Source organism: Ambystoma mexicanum, chromosome 1q (genome assembly GCF_040938575.1).
Source record: "Ambystoma mexicanum isolate Mex_15411 chromosome 1q, UKY_AmexF1_1, whole genome shotgun sequence".
Classification (NCBI taxonomy): domain Eukaryota; kingdom Metazoa; phylum Chordata; class Amphibia; order Caudata; family Ambystomatidae; genus Ambystoma; species Ambystoma mexicanum.
The window spans coordinates 768,645,212-768,659,374 of record NC_090922.1 but is presented as its reverse complement, the minus strand read 5'-3'; the positions used below and the strand labels follow the sequence as shown (position 1 = coordinate 768,659,374).

The 14,163-nt window shown below is 48.4% G+C and overlaps 1 protein-coding gene across 4 annotated transcripts in view; it reads left to right on the top strand.

Annotated features, from left to right (window-relative positions):
* Positions 1–14,163, top strand: part of GLRX2 (glutaredoxin 2) — a 363,657-nt gene that overhangs the window by 45,926 nt on the left and 303,568 nt on the right. The gene's annotated exons all lie outside the window — the stretch shown is intronic.

Below are 14,163 nucleotides of genomic sequence, written 5' to 3'. Positions count from 1 at the left end.
CATACCCGCATTCTCTTCATCACATTTAGGACATGCTTGCCGTCCTGCATCTTTAAACCTAGATATCCTCTGGGGTGTCATATACGCCCTATGCGTGATATACAGTTGCATCTGCTGTAGTCTTGCATTCCTCAACACCTTCTTATGGTACCCTTGGGCTCGTTCCCACATCCCATCTTCCATTGGGGCCCACACTTCCGCTGCCCAGTCTTGTCTCAATTGTATTACCTCCTTTCCTACTTTAAACATCATCATCTCGTATATTCTAGATATCCCCTCTTCTATGTCATATATTACATCTATGGTAGCATCTGGTTCTTCCTCCAACACCACTTCAGGCCATGTTCTCTTAATTCTCCGCACCACTCTGTGGTACGCGATATACTGGCCAGCATGCAACCCGGTCTCCTCCCACAACACATCAAAATCTATTATAGTCCCCTCTTGCCAAATATCACCCATTGTTGCTATCCCAACCGGTTCCCAGTGGTTTCTGGTTATCATCCTTAGTTGCTTTTCTCCACCCGCCAGTGCAACTAGGGGTACTTGCGGGGAACACGGGGATGGGTTCTCATCATCTGGCATGCCCTACGCCACATCTTCCATCCAAGTACCATCATCTTTGGGCACCCTTCCATTTCCGTCTTGGACAGCCACATAATTTGTCTTAAATAAAATGGGGCACAATCTTGTCCAAACAACCTTGATTCAGAGGTCACCTCCTCCGAGAGCCATTTAGCAACATATTGCAGTTGGCTTGCTATATAATAAACTTCATAATTCGGCAGTTTTATCCCCCCTTTCTCATAGAAATTTTGCAGCTTCCAGAGGGCCACCCTGTTCCGTGTGCCATGCCACAGGAAATCCCTGCACATACTGTCCAGTCTAATGAAGAACTTCTTTGGTATCCTGTGCGGTATATTCGCATAGTGCAGGAGCCTAGGCAGGACCACCATCTTCAGCATTGCCCCACGTCCCATCATTGCTAAAGGTAGTTTTACCCAGAACCTCATGCAATGTTCTTAATGGCCACGCCTGTGTTGCGCTTATGCTCCTCTGCCGCCGTGTGGCATATATCTACCCCCAAATGGCAAAGTACTGTCCTCCCAAGGTATCTGTAACACCAGTAGTTGTTTCAACGGGATCCCTTTATATCCCCCCCAATGGGAACATGCTAGATTTCTGAGGGTTCACAGCTATACCAGACAGCCCCGCATATCTTCCCATCACTTCCAATATGTATTGGAGGTTTTCCTCCGGGTGTCGCAAGTACAACAGCATGTCATCTGCATATAGGGAGATCAGATGTCGTACCCCTCCCACAGCAATGCCCATCTTATCATATTGTTGTCTCAAGTATATCGCTAGGGGTTCCAAAGCCAGAATATAGAGCAGAGGAGACGCCTTTATTGCGTGCAGTGACACATTTGCCAACTCCCCATCGTTTTTGTTTCCATATTCAATAACTCGATGGAGTCGTCTGTGATTATTAGATATGTTCCTATTCGGGACAAAGCCCGTCTGGTTGGGATGTATCAGTTTACCAATGACCCTCTGCAGTCTGTTTGCCAAAACGTGCTGTCAATATTTTGCTGTCTTGATTTAACATTGATAGGGGTCTATATGAACCGCAGTTATGCCCCGACTAATTAGGCTTGGGAAGCGGTATTATGATTGCTTCTCTAAGTGACACTGGCAGTCTGCCCAGCTCGTATGCTTCGTTCAACATTTCTAACAGTGGGGGGAGCACTTCTCCTTTAAAATCTTTATAGAATTCACTTGGGAGTCCATCCGCCCCCAGAGTCTTACTGGTGGGCAACTGTCTCACCACCTCTTCTAGCTCTTCTAACGTAATTGGTGCATCCAACTCCTCTCTTTCTTCAGCACTGATCTGTGGCAATCCTCCAGTGTTTCTACTATCGCCGTGCAATTGCTCTCCCCATCATCTCCATATATTAGCCTGTAATAGTCTGCAAACTCCTGGTTAACTCCCTCTTGGGTATCAACTACACTACCATCTTCCCTCGTTATTGTTCTAATCATGGGTCTGGGGGTTTCACTTTTATATAACCACGCCAAGATCCTTCCCGGTTTGTCACCTCCCGCATGCTGTCTCTCTCTCTATTTTTTATAATTAAGGTTACAAAGTCTTTCCCATTGTTCCGCACATTTTTGCTGCAACCTGAATATCGGGTCGGTGTCTTCCTTAGTCGTATTTCGTCCTCTCAATGCCCTTTCCAATTCTTCCTCCATTTCTTGTAGGTCAGCCAGGATTCCTCCCTGCAATCCATTAGATTTCACTATGGCTACCCCTCTTATCACAATTTTGAAGGCTTCCCACAACGTACCCGCCAAGTCCACACTGCCAGTATTCGTTTCAAAGTAATTAACAATCTGATCCCTCATGTCTTCCCTAAAAAGGGGGTCTCTCAGTGCCTCTGCTCTGAGGCGCCATGTCGGAATCCTCTCCCTTGGGGGTCGGTATTGCCACTCAAGGATCAAGGGCGAGTGGTCCGAGAGGACCCTTGCTTGATATTCTGCTTGCGTGATCTCCGTCAGTACATCTGGCATGACAAAAACGTAGTCCAACCTAGTATGTAACTTCTGCAGGGCAGAATAATGCAAGTATTGCCTTTCATGGGGGTATCGTGTCCTCCACACATCTCCGAACCCAAAGTCATTCAACAGCATCTGCAACGCCTTAGCAGCTGGGGCGGGTCTATCCATTTTCCCATCCGATCTATCAACCTTAGGGTTTAGTATGCAATTGAAGTCTCCTCCCCACATCACCGCACTCCCCACAAGCATGCCAATGTTGTTGTATAGTGTTCCAAAATATGCTGCTGTATTTTGGTTCGGGGCATACGTATTTACAATACTTATCTCCCTGTTTTCCACCATTCCCCTCATTATGACCATCCTCCCACCCGTCTCAACTATCGTCTGTACCAGCTGAAACGGGACATGTGGCGCCACCCAGATAAGTACTCCTCTAGCATAAACCGAATATGATGAGCCCGCTACAGTTCCCTTCCATTTCTTCCCATTCATCTCCATCCTGTCACGCGTCAGGTGAGTCTCCTGCAACAGGGCTATGTCCATCTTTTGTCTACGAAGGTATAACGTAACCTTTTTCCTTTTTAAGTAGCTATTGATCCCGCTGACATTCCAAGGAATTATTTTAAGGTTCCCCCATGGCCTATTAAACTCCGACGGCTCCTCCCATCAGTGCAGTCCATATCCAAGTTTGATCCCTTTCTGTATAGGCTTGTTTCCCAACGGAAAATCCCCTTAACTAAAAACACGTCAAACACCCCAACACCCCACCCCCCATCTCCCTTCCCTGCCCCAACAATACCCTCCCCAACTGTTTCCCAGCTCCATCCCTGGATCTTGGGCACCCCCGCATCTAGCCCTTTCTGGCAATAGCCTGTACTCGCAGCTCAGCAGGCTAAAGTCGCCCTAGTGGTTGCCTTATTACTATTTCTCAGGGGTAGGTTGCCATCATCCTGCTGCTCCTGTTTGCTTCAGAATCACCACGCTCCATGCTACCCAGTTTACACATATACTTCATGCTCTATAATCCAGTCCAACAAATGCAGCAAGTACCAGGGTAGTACAATACAACAATATTTTTTTAAATATATATATATTTTTTTACGGATATCACTGATCCTGTTCTAACCCTGGCCAACGGTTCACTATATAGCATCTTCGCCCACCTTATGTATCCAGGCCCCATTCCATAACCCGCCAGGGCCACCAGCAGCTATGGCCACTTGACCGAATCGAAGGCCTTCACCACATCCAAGGACACGATTGCCATTTCGCCCTCGTTCCTGCTCCCCGATTCAATGACCCATTGGAGTCGTCTATGATTGAGTTTTATTCCTGTTCCGGACATAGCCCGTCTGGTCGGGGTGTATTAGGTTGCCAATAACTCTCTGCAGTCTATTTGCCAAGACAGCCGTCAATATCTTGCTGTCTTGGTTCAACATTGACAAAGGACTGTAGGAGGCACAGCTATGCCCAGGCTTGTTGGGTTTGGGAAGCGGTATTATAATCGCTTCTCTAAGTGACTCCGGCAGCCGTCCCACCTCAAACGCTTCATTTAACATTTCTAACATTGTGGGGAGCACTTCATCCTTATATACCTCATAAAATTCAGGAGGGAACCCGTCGGCCCCCGGAGTCTTACTAGTGGGCAGTTGCCTCACCACTTCTTCTAACTCCTCCAAAGTGATTGGTGCATCCAGCTCCTCTCTTTCCTCAGCACTTATCTCGGGCAGTCCAATGTCCTCCAGTGATTATCATCTCATTGCTACTTCCTTTTCTTCCTCATATAATAACCTATAATAATCTGCAAACTCTTGACTCCCTCTTGGGTGTCAGCTACACTACCATCTTCTCTTGTCATCGTTCTAATCGTAGGTCTGGGGGTTTCGCTCTTGTATAACCACGCCAAAAGCCTTCCTGTTTTATCCCCTCCCGCATGCTGTCTCTCTATATATTTTTTATAGTTGAGGTTACACAGTCTTTCCCATTGCCCCGCACATTTCTGTTGCAGTTTAAGTATCGGTTCCATGTCTCCCTTCATGTCACTTCCACCCCTCAATGCCTTTTCTAGTCCCCTTTCTGTTTCTTGTAGGTCAGCCAAGATCCCACCTTGCAGGCCTTTAGATTTTGCAATGGCTATGCCTCTCATCACCACCTTGAAGGCTTCCCATAATGTGCCCGTCGAGTCCAGGCTACCTGTGTTCACCTCAAAGTCGTTTATAATCTCATCCCTCATATCTTCCATAAAAAAGGGTTCATTAAGTGCCTCTCCATGTCGGAATCCTTGCTCTCGGGGGAGGGGGCAGTATTGCCATCCAAGGACCAGGAGCGAGTAGTCCGAGACTCGCTTTATATTCTGCCTGTGTAATCTCTGTTATTACCTCCGACGTAGCAAAGACACAGTCTAGTCTTGTATGTAACTGCTGCGGGGTGGAATAGTGTGAGTACTACCTTTCATGGGGGTGTCATTCTCCACACATCTGCCAGGCCAAAGTCGTCTAGTAGTGTCTGCAGCGTTTTAGCTGCTCGGGTCTATCAATCCTTCCATCTGATTTATCCACCCTGGGGTTTAATACAGTTATAATCCCCACCCCAGATCACTGCACTCCCCATACACATGCTAAGGTTAGTACACAGAGTTCTGAAATATGCTGCCGTATTCTGATTGGGGGCGTATGTATTTACAATGCAGATCTCCCTATTCTCCACCAATCCCCTCATTATGACCATTCTCCCGTCCAATTCCGCCATTTCCTGCAACAGTTGAAACGGGACATGCGGCGCCACCCAGATGAGCACTCCCCTAGCATAAGCAGAATGTCGTACCCGCCACAACCCCTTTCCATTTCTTCACAACCATCTCCATCTTCTTCCGTGTCAGGTGAGTCTCCTGCAACAGTGCAATGTCTATCTTTTGTCTGCGCAGGTACAACATGACCTTGTTTCTCTTTAGATAACTATTAAGTCCTCTTGACATTCCACGTAATTATTTTAAGGTCCCCCAATGGCCCTTTAGTATTCCCTTTCCCCTCCCACCAGTGCAGTCCAGATCCCTCCCACTCATGCGGTGCAGATTCAACCATTCAACTCTTCTATGTAGGCTCGTATTCAAACTTCAACACCCAAAACTATGTACACAAACTTCCCCCCCTCCCAAGCTCCCACCCACCTCCCTGCCCTTACCCAACAACACCCTCCTCAACTGTTGCCCAGCTCCATCCCTGGATCTCAGGCACCCCCACATCTAGCCCTGTCCAGCACGAGCCTATGCTCAGGGTGCAGTAGGGTGAAGTCGCCCTAGTGGCCACTTAACTACTAATTCTCAGGGGTAGGTTGCTTCCATCCCTTTGCTCCTATTTCCCATTTTACTACGCTTCATGTTAGTGCTATTCAGCTCCCACATGCATTTTATTCACTATATTCCAGTCTAGCCGAGTCATAAGGTCCAACAACTACCAAATGTCAATCAAATCTCCCTTTTTCTCCGTGACAGGGCCACCCTCCCACTTATCCCCTCAATGTCCATGACACAGACTCCTCACTTGTCATGCTCCTGACGATCTCGTTCCGCCTCTTGCTCGGGGCAGCCCTGCAGGTAGGTCCAGCCATGACGACGCCTCCTCCGGGGTGTCAAAGAAAAGCGCTCTGCTCTTGTGCAACACCTTTTAGTTTCGCCGGGTACAGAAGCATATACTTGATGCCAGCCATGCGCAGCCTCCTCTTGACAGCCACATAGCTATACCTCTGCCTCTGCACCAGCATCGTGTAATCCGGGTATGCTGTGATGTTGGTGGATGCTCTGTCTATTGTTCCCTCCTTATGAAAATACTACAGGATCTTCTCCCTGTCTTTATAGTTCAAAATCCTCGCAATTATCGGCCTCGGCGGGGCCCCAAGTCGTGGTTTCCTCATCAGGGCTCGATGCGCTCGCTCAACAGTGAACCCTTGTGAGAGCTTGTCTGCTCCTGTCTCCTGGAGGATCATGTTCTCCACATAGTCTGTGGGGTCTTGGCCCTCTTCTCCCTCCTGCAGGCCCACCACCCTTATGTTGTTTCTTCTCGCCCTTCCTTCCGCTTCTTCCACTCGATTCTCGAGGTTGGCGACATGCTGTTTTAAGACGTGGACCTCTTTTGCGTTGTTTGCGCTGACATCTGTGTTGATCTTCACTGCGCTTTCCGTCCCACTTGTTCTGTCTGCCAGCGCCCTAACATCTTGTCGTAGCAGGGTGACTTCAATTCCCACAGCATCAATTTTGTTCTCTAGGGCTGTCCGCAGGTCCGCCATTGCTGAGCCCCATTTGGTGCTCAATTCCGTTATGTCCGCTAGGATCTGATGGTTGTCTCCTTCTAAGACGCCGTCTGCGGTGGTCGCCACCATGCTTTGTGCTGCTGTTGTAGGGGTCCGTTGGGCTTTCGCAAAGACCTCCATTGTGGATTGTTTAGTCTTGGCTCTCAGTCCTTTCACTGACATCGCGCACTCCTTCCTGCGTGTCTGGTTCCAACTTTTCGGTGTTGTTGTGACACTCCCAGGTCCTTCAGGCGCTGGGGCGTCTACCTCAGCAGGTTGCATTGTGCTATGGCGCGTAAAATTGCGTTTCAAGTGGATTATATCCTCTCGCGTCTATTCTCTGTGTACGATTATCCTTGCGCCATCTGCTTGTTTCCAAGGGTCGTTCAGTTCGCCCTGCCGTCGCTGCCACGAATTTTCAGGCCCACAGGAAGTCCAGCGCTATACATCCACTTCAAAGGGAGCTTCTCCTGGGCGCTTGTGCTTGGCCTTATCGATTCTTGCTTATTGTGTCGTGGTCTTCTAGCAACTGTTCAGGCCTGTCCTGTTTCCACCCTTATTTCCCAGTTTTGCTGCCAGTGTCTCACTTCACGTGGAGTCGCTTCTCCTGCTATATTTTTTCACATCATCAAGAAGCCCCACCTGTCCAGCCATGGCACCATCTTGCATTTGTTTCACAAGCCTCTGCTCTCCCGATAGAATACCAGCTCTGTCGAGCGCCTGGGTCGATCAGCCCGGCAGCGCACGTTTATTAGCACAGTTTTATTTCTTCTCCTCCTCCTTATGTCGTTGGCCTGCCTGATTACATGTAGATTTTTGGGTGTGTTCTTGCTATGGTATATCACACGCTCGCACTCATCAGCCATCAATTTATCTCCATTACTCCCGCTTTGCTGTGTCAGGGGATTCAATGGCACTTTACCTCCCAGATTATCCTCAGTCCACCTTTTAATCCGCAGGGTCAGTTATGTGCAGCTGTGATATGCCAGTATTCGGTTCGCCCGCGCACTGCGCTTCACACGGCTCTCTGTTGTGACCGTGTGTATTTACCAGCCAGCCTCTCTGCTTCATGCAGTTGCAGTATGCTAGCCTCGGCTTGCAGCACGCAACACCAGTCCCGGGAGCTCTGGGCCTGCTCCCGGGCTCATGTCAGATGTGTTGCAGCGGCAGCCCCCTGTTCTGCAGAGTCGGCCGTTACTCTCCGGGTCCGACCCCGCACTCAGTAGGCATCACTCCTCCGTTCTGCTTTCGTGCCGTATGACCGAATATTATTGGGCACACCCATTCAATGCCCTCCTTCGGTGCGCCAGTGTCATCTGCTATGTCGACAAGGGACACACGCTGTTAGCAGCCGCCAGCAACGAGCAAAATGTCAGTTCGTGTATTGCTTCCACGATGTGCTACTGTAGCCATCTGCCAGAGACAGCTATTCCATTATAGGGACGCGCCCCTCGGGATCTCTTTGTTCACAGCTGCCTCTGCACTAGCATGGTGTAATCCGGATACTCTGACGGTTGCAGATGCTCTATCTATCGTTCCTCCTTTGCAAAAATACACCAGAATTTTCTCTGTCTTATAGTTCAGGATCTTTGCAATTATTGCCCTGGGGGGAGCCCCAGGCTGCGGTCTCCTCATCAAGGCCCTGTGCGCTCGCTCAACAGTAAATCCCTGTGAAAGTTTGTCAGCCCCTATCTCTTGCAGGATCAGATTTTCGACATAGTCTGTGGGGTCCTGGCCTTCTTCCCCTTCAGGCAGGCCGACCACGCGAATGTTGTTGCGTCTCGCCCTTCCCCCTGCTTCTTCCGCTCGGTTCTCAAGGTTAGCTACTTGCTGCTTCAATATAGGAACCTTCTTTGTGTTGCTTGCGCTGGTTTCTGTATTGGTTTTCGCCGCACTCTCCAGGCCACTCGTTCTTTCCACAAGCGCTCTGACATCTTGTTGCAGTAGGGCAACTTCTATTCCCACCGCATCTATTTTGGCCTCCAATGCAGTCCGTAGGTCCGCCATTGTTATTCCCCATGACGACTTCAGCTCCGTTATAGCTGCTAGGATCTGATGGTTTTCCTTTGTCGGGGTATCTCCCTTCGTGCAACTGCTGTGCCCTGCGCCGATGCAACAGGGGTCTGCTGGATCTTAGCAAATACATCCATTGTAGGTTGTTTGGCCTTGGGCTTAGCCCCTCTCGCCGCCATCGTTCCATCTTGCCTGAATGTCTAGGTCTAGTGTTGTAGCAACGTGTCAGTTGAGTTAGCTCTTTCAGTTGGGAACCCACAAGGACAGCTGGAGCTTGACAGCGTTATCGTCCAAGAACTACAGCGGGTAGTACGATGCGTCGAGCTGTGTTTCAAATGGGTTTCGTTCTCCCACGTTTCTGATATCACCAGTGTTCGAACTCAACTTTGCTTACAATGTGTCCACCACAGTGGCAATCAATAGCCTGCACGTTTGTTCTCTAGGGCAATGGACGTACCCCTCTTCTTCTCCAGCATCACCCCATCGCTCCTCGAACTCTCGCAGTACCTGGTGTCACACCAACCCCCTTAGCGAGGGTTTGCCTATGGTGTCAGTAGCCCACTCAACAGGTACCTTTTATTTAGTGCATACAACCATCCAGCAGCTGCTCAGGATGAGCCAGGTGCAGTTCTTCCTAGGTGCCGTCTCATCTGTATTGTACAGCACAGTAGTCTTGAGTGACAGTATTTAGTACATGCACCCCATTTTCTTTGAGTTATGCCCAAGGCTATCACATTTGCCCAGGCCTATGTCCTCGAGTAAATCAGGAAGGCACTCCCTTCCTCCTTTCAGCTGGTTGCACATGCAAGACGATGATTCCCTCTGCTATAATGACAGGAAAGCGGGGCATGCAGTGTTATTAGATTTTGTATTTAAATGCAGCAGAAATATGCTGCGCACCTCACGCCGGTGCTTTCACTGCCCTTTGTTCGTGAGGGCGACGTTTCCGCTTCACTGGCTCAGTATCAGCGAGGGCAACAATGTCTCCGCCTCACCCGCTCCAACCCGGCGATTTCGTGTATAGTGGCAGAAGTGTGTAGCAAGATCTGCGCCGGCTTCCTCGCACAGCGCAGGTCTTTTGTCCTTTCACAAAAATAACAATGTATCTGCTCTGCCGGCTTCAGCTCGATAACTACTTGCACAGCAGCAAAGGCGCACCATGTGGTCCGCACTGGTTTCACTTGAACCGCGCAGAGCTTGACGTATTAGCTTTGTCGGCACATACGCGGCTACGATTGTTGCCGCTCGGGACACCCTTCTCGCATCAGATGCTCCGCCACCGCTGCCCCCAGAAGCCCACGCACTGCAAACACTGTGTCTACGGCACTGAGCACTCCCATTCCCAGTTTTACAGTAGGCTCAGCGGTAAGGACGTAGTTCCAAGCAACAGCAGGCCCTGCACAATCCGGTCCTCATCTCCAGCCTTTGCTGCCCGGGTCTATATGGTGGCTTCTACAGTATCAGGCTCAGTTCCTTTGTTGTCCGCCATTTTGTGCCTCAGCATTTCGGTGCGGCCATATCCCAAGAAAGCTTCTTTCTCTTCCTCTTCAACCTCCAATTCGCTTGCAATTTTCAATTAGTACGGGGCACATATTCCGCCATCGATGCTTCAGTTTATGGGGACCGTGAGTCGTTTTTCTGCATGTTTTAGCTGGATCAATTTTGAATCTTCAGGAGCAGCTCTAAGAGACACGTCCTACTTCATGGCTAGTTAGCCAAGCCCCTATCCGACAAACATTGCATAAATAAATAAATTGGGTCGTGGCTGAGGACTTTAACTTCCTATGGTGACCCTGTGCACCCTGCACAGGGTCACCAGAGGAAGCTACAGTTTGCTTTTCCTGTAGCTGTGACCTGTATCAGTCGTGCTGTGTACATGTAGGGGGGGCGGAGCCATCAGAGCGCTCATGGCGGCAATGAGCTGCTCCGCCCCCCCCACTCCGTACCACCGCTTTCTTTTCTTTCTTTTTTTTTCAAAGTAACCCAGCGCAGAGCATGGGTTTGGGGTTTGCGGCAGCTGACTCTGGCTGGATCCGGCTACACACCTGGTGCGGGACTTCGGATCCGGCGAGAGCTTGCCCAATGACCAGCGTTGCTGTTATCTGCACAACACAGCTTTCACTGTTAACAGCAATGAGCTCCCTACGACGGCATGCAGTTCCCTTGGTCTGATTTCTGTAACTTTACTGCCTTTACGAGGTGAGGGGTTCTGAATATTGCAGGGAGATATTCCTGATTTACCGCTCAGTGCTGCCAGGCAGTGCATTGAAACTCCCCACCCCCGCCCCTTGACCCCCCATATTTCTTTCTCTCTGTATAGGACTGACTTGCTTCATTTCCTTGCGACTTCCTTGATTTACCTGCGTTGTCTCACTGACTAGGTGGCTGCATGTTGCTTTGCTAGTATACAGTGGAAATGCAAACTCCTATGTAGTCTTGCGAGCAAGATAACCATGAGTATTTAGTACTAAAAAATAGCCATACTGAAGGCAGAGGTCTTCAGTGGGGCGTGTGATCCAGGACAGCGAGAGAAGAGAAAATATATGCTCAGTCAGTGCAATGTGATGGGGCGCAGGGAATAAATGCAGCCTGGCGCATGTCCACGCTGCGTTGTTGCTTCCTGCTGGTGCCGCCAGCGTCTTATTGCCTGGCAAGGGATGTCGCTTCTCGGCTCAGACCGCCACACCATAGTTGGTGGGAGTGCCGGGAAGCAAGCGTTTCAGGCCATTCTGTGCAGAAACGGGAGGAGAACATGATGCTTTTTCAAACGGTCAGGTTGCGCCTCCAGGGGGAAAGGTTTTTAATTGTGTTTTGCAACCCAGGAGAAAGTGAGACGCTTTCTCCTGGGTTTAGACCAGACACAATAAGAGCCTATGTCTGATTCACGCTGGCTTGTGCTGTTGGCTTACTATGGCGACCTCTTTGAAAAGCTAACATTTCTAAACCACTCCCTGCAAGGCACAAAAAAATCACATCATTGGCTATGAATGCAAAAATGTCAGCAAAGTTGGAGCTTTTGAGAAGGAGGGTTAAGGTCTGCATTCCGAAATGTGTTTCCATTATATTAGCAGATGCTCTTGAGGAGGCGTACGATCCTTTTCATGTATTACTGATCTAATGGGAAACCATCTCAGAACCACTCTCAAAAGTACTTTCCAGAGGACAATTGTAGCATCAATGACTGAGTGGGTCAGCCTCTCAGAGCAGACGTAGGGGCCCGCCCACCTCCCAATACACCTCCAGGAGGAACTAATGGAACGTCAAAGTGGCTGCCTACTGGAAAGCCAATTCAAAAAATTGTCCTTGTACCTTTGCAAGATTGGATTTTCAACACTTGCAGCCCTAAAGACTAAAGATCAGTCAAAGCTGAGAAAACCTTTGGTTGGCTATTGCAAAAATGTAACCCAATAGTGATGGCTGGCTGCTGAAGGCAGGCCCACCCTACACACTAGTTCTCCAGTATGCTACTGTCCAACTTGCAGGTGACTGCATTGATAGTAATCAAGTTGTTGTATTTGAGTATGTCCTATGTTACTGTATGAAATAAATATCCAACTACTTTTAGTCAAGTCCCCTGTAGCAAAAACTTCTGAATGCTGTGTTTACAAATATTTGCCCTCTAATTTGAGTTATTGCAAGCAATGATTTTGAAAGAATGGTGTTTGGCACCTACACCTCCATTTGGCACCATTCTACACCAGATACACATTTTGGAGTCAATGTGTATAGAGCGGCCCATGCCAGGTACCTTTTTCTTATGGAGGGCTCAGGGGTCAAAGAAGTTTGAAAACTGCTTGTAGAGTGACTTTCTTGTTATCAAGAAAATGTTTCAATGAAAAAAAAGACACCCGCTGGCATAGATTTCCCTTGTGTGGGGATTGTTGTGTGGCTTGTGGGAAGCGTGTGTGACTTTCGCAGCATCTTTAATATTGCTTAATTCTGAAGCAGTGTGCCAAGTGGCAACGTTTTTGTTTGGCTAGCATGAAGGCTGGTTAAGTTTTGAAGTGTGTGGCAGACTGTTTGAGCCGCTGTGTGTCACAGGATGTGCTGCACACACCGCCATGTGTAGTCTCAGGCTGGGGATGGTTGCAGCGCCCTGATGAATGAGTTCTTCGATTCCTGCATTCAGTCTCATAGGGGCTTGCAGATATTGGCTATTCAAACTCTCATGAAGAAGGGAGAGAAAAAGACTCCTCTAACCAACAGTGGACAGATGCCCCCGTCTATTTATTTCTCTTAACAATGCTTGCAACCTGATCATTGCTTTCACTTAAGCCATTGAACACCAGCCAACAAAAAAAGTGGCATGTCCAGCAACTGAATTTGCATTAAAGGAGTCTCAACACCCCCATCCCCCTTCAAGCTGGGCAATATTGAGATGTGTGTAATGTGTAAAGGGCAGGTAATCTGTGAAATTCAAGATCTAAGCACCCCTAAAGAGGTTCTGTAAAGCTGCCCCCCCCCATAAAAAGCGAACTGTCCGGCATTTGAAGACTCATTTTGTATTGTAATGCTTTTTTTAATATATTATTTATTTTTTTTACTGCTGGAAGTTACAGATGCTATACCCGTGAGGCAGAACTTTTTACGCCATTTATTTTAAAGAACACATAGATGGCTTGTTTACCCCTGTTTTCCATTGCCTTTTCGGTTCACAGTAGGGCTAGGTGTGCCAGCCTTTAGGTACAGGGGGGCATGTTCTAATTTCCTTCCACCCCCCGCCCCCATTGACTCATGCTCTACTCCATCTACGTTTAGTTTGTTCAACACTTTGGGGAAATCGCTACATGATTTAATATATACAAATGTAAGTTTCAGGGACTCGGGATTACTGCATTTTTTAGTAGTTATAATTATGTCACATTCTCTATATAGGTTGCTGAGGTTCCCGGAGGGATTTTATTGCCCCTTCAATGCGGTTTTTTTCCAACCACTTGACATTAGCAGTTAATTGAAGATAGTTTGCCTGTAAACTTTTATTGAATGCTTGCTAGGGATAGTGATCCCTGTTATAAATTTTGAAAATATCTTTTTTGATCATTGTTTATGATGATCTGGGGTGAATGCTTTTTCTCTAATGATGGGACCAGTTCTTTCTCATTAGATGATGTTGAGCTATTTTCATGCTTGTCTGGATTTTTAAGCAGCCAGCCTTGTGTATCAGGACTGGCGCGGTAGCCAGAGTTTTCTGTCCTGGGTGTGAACGAGTGCTGTTAATTGCTTTGCTATTTGAAAGTGGGAGGTCACTTTATTCCCTTAGGGCAGTGGTCTTCAAGCCTTTATATGCTGAGCCCCCCGCCCTTGAGT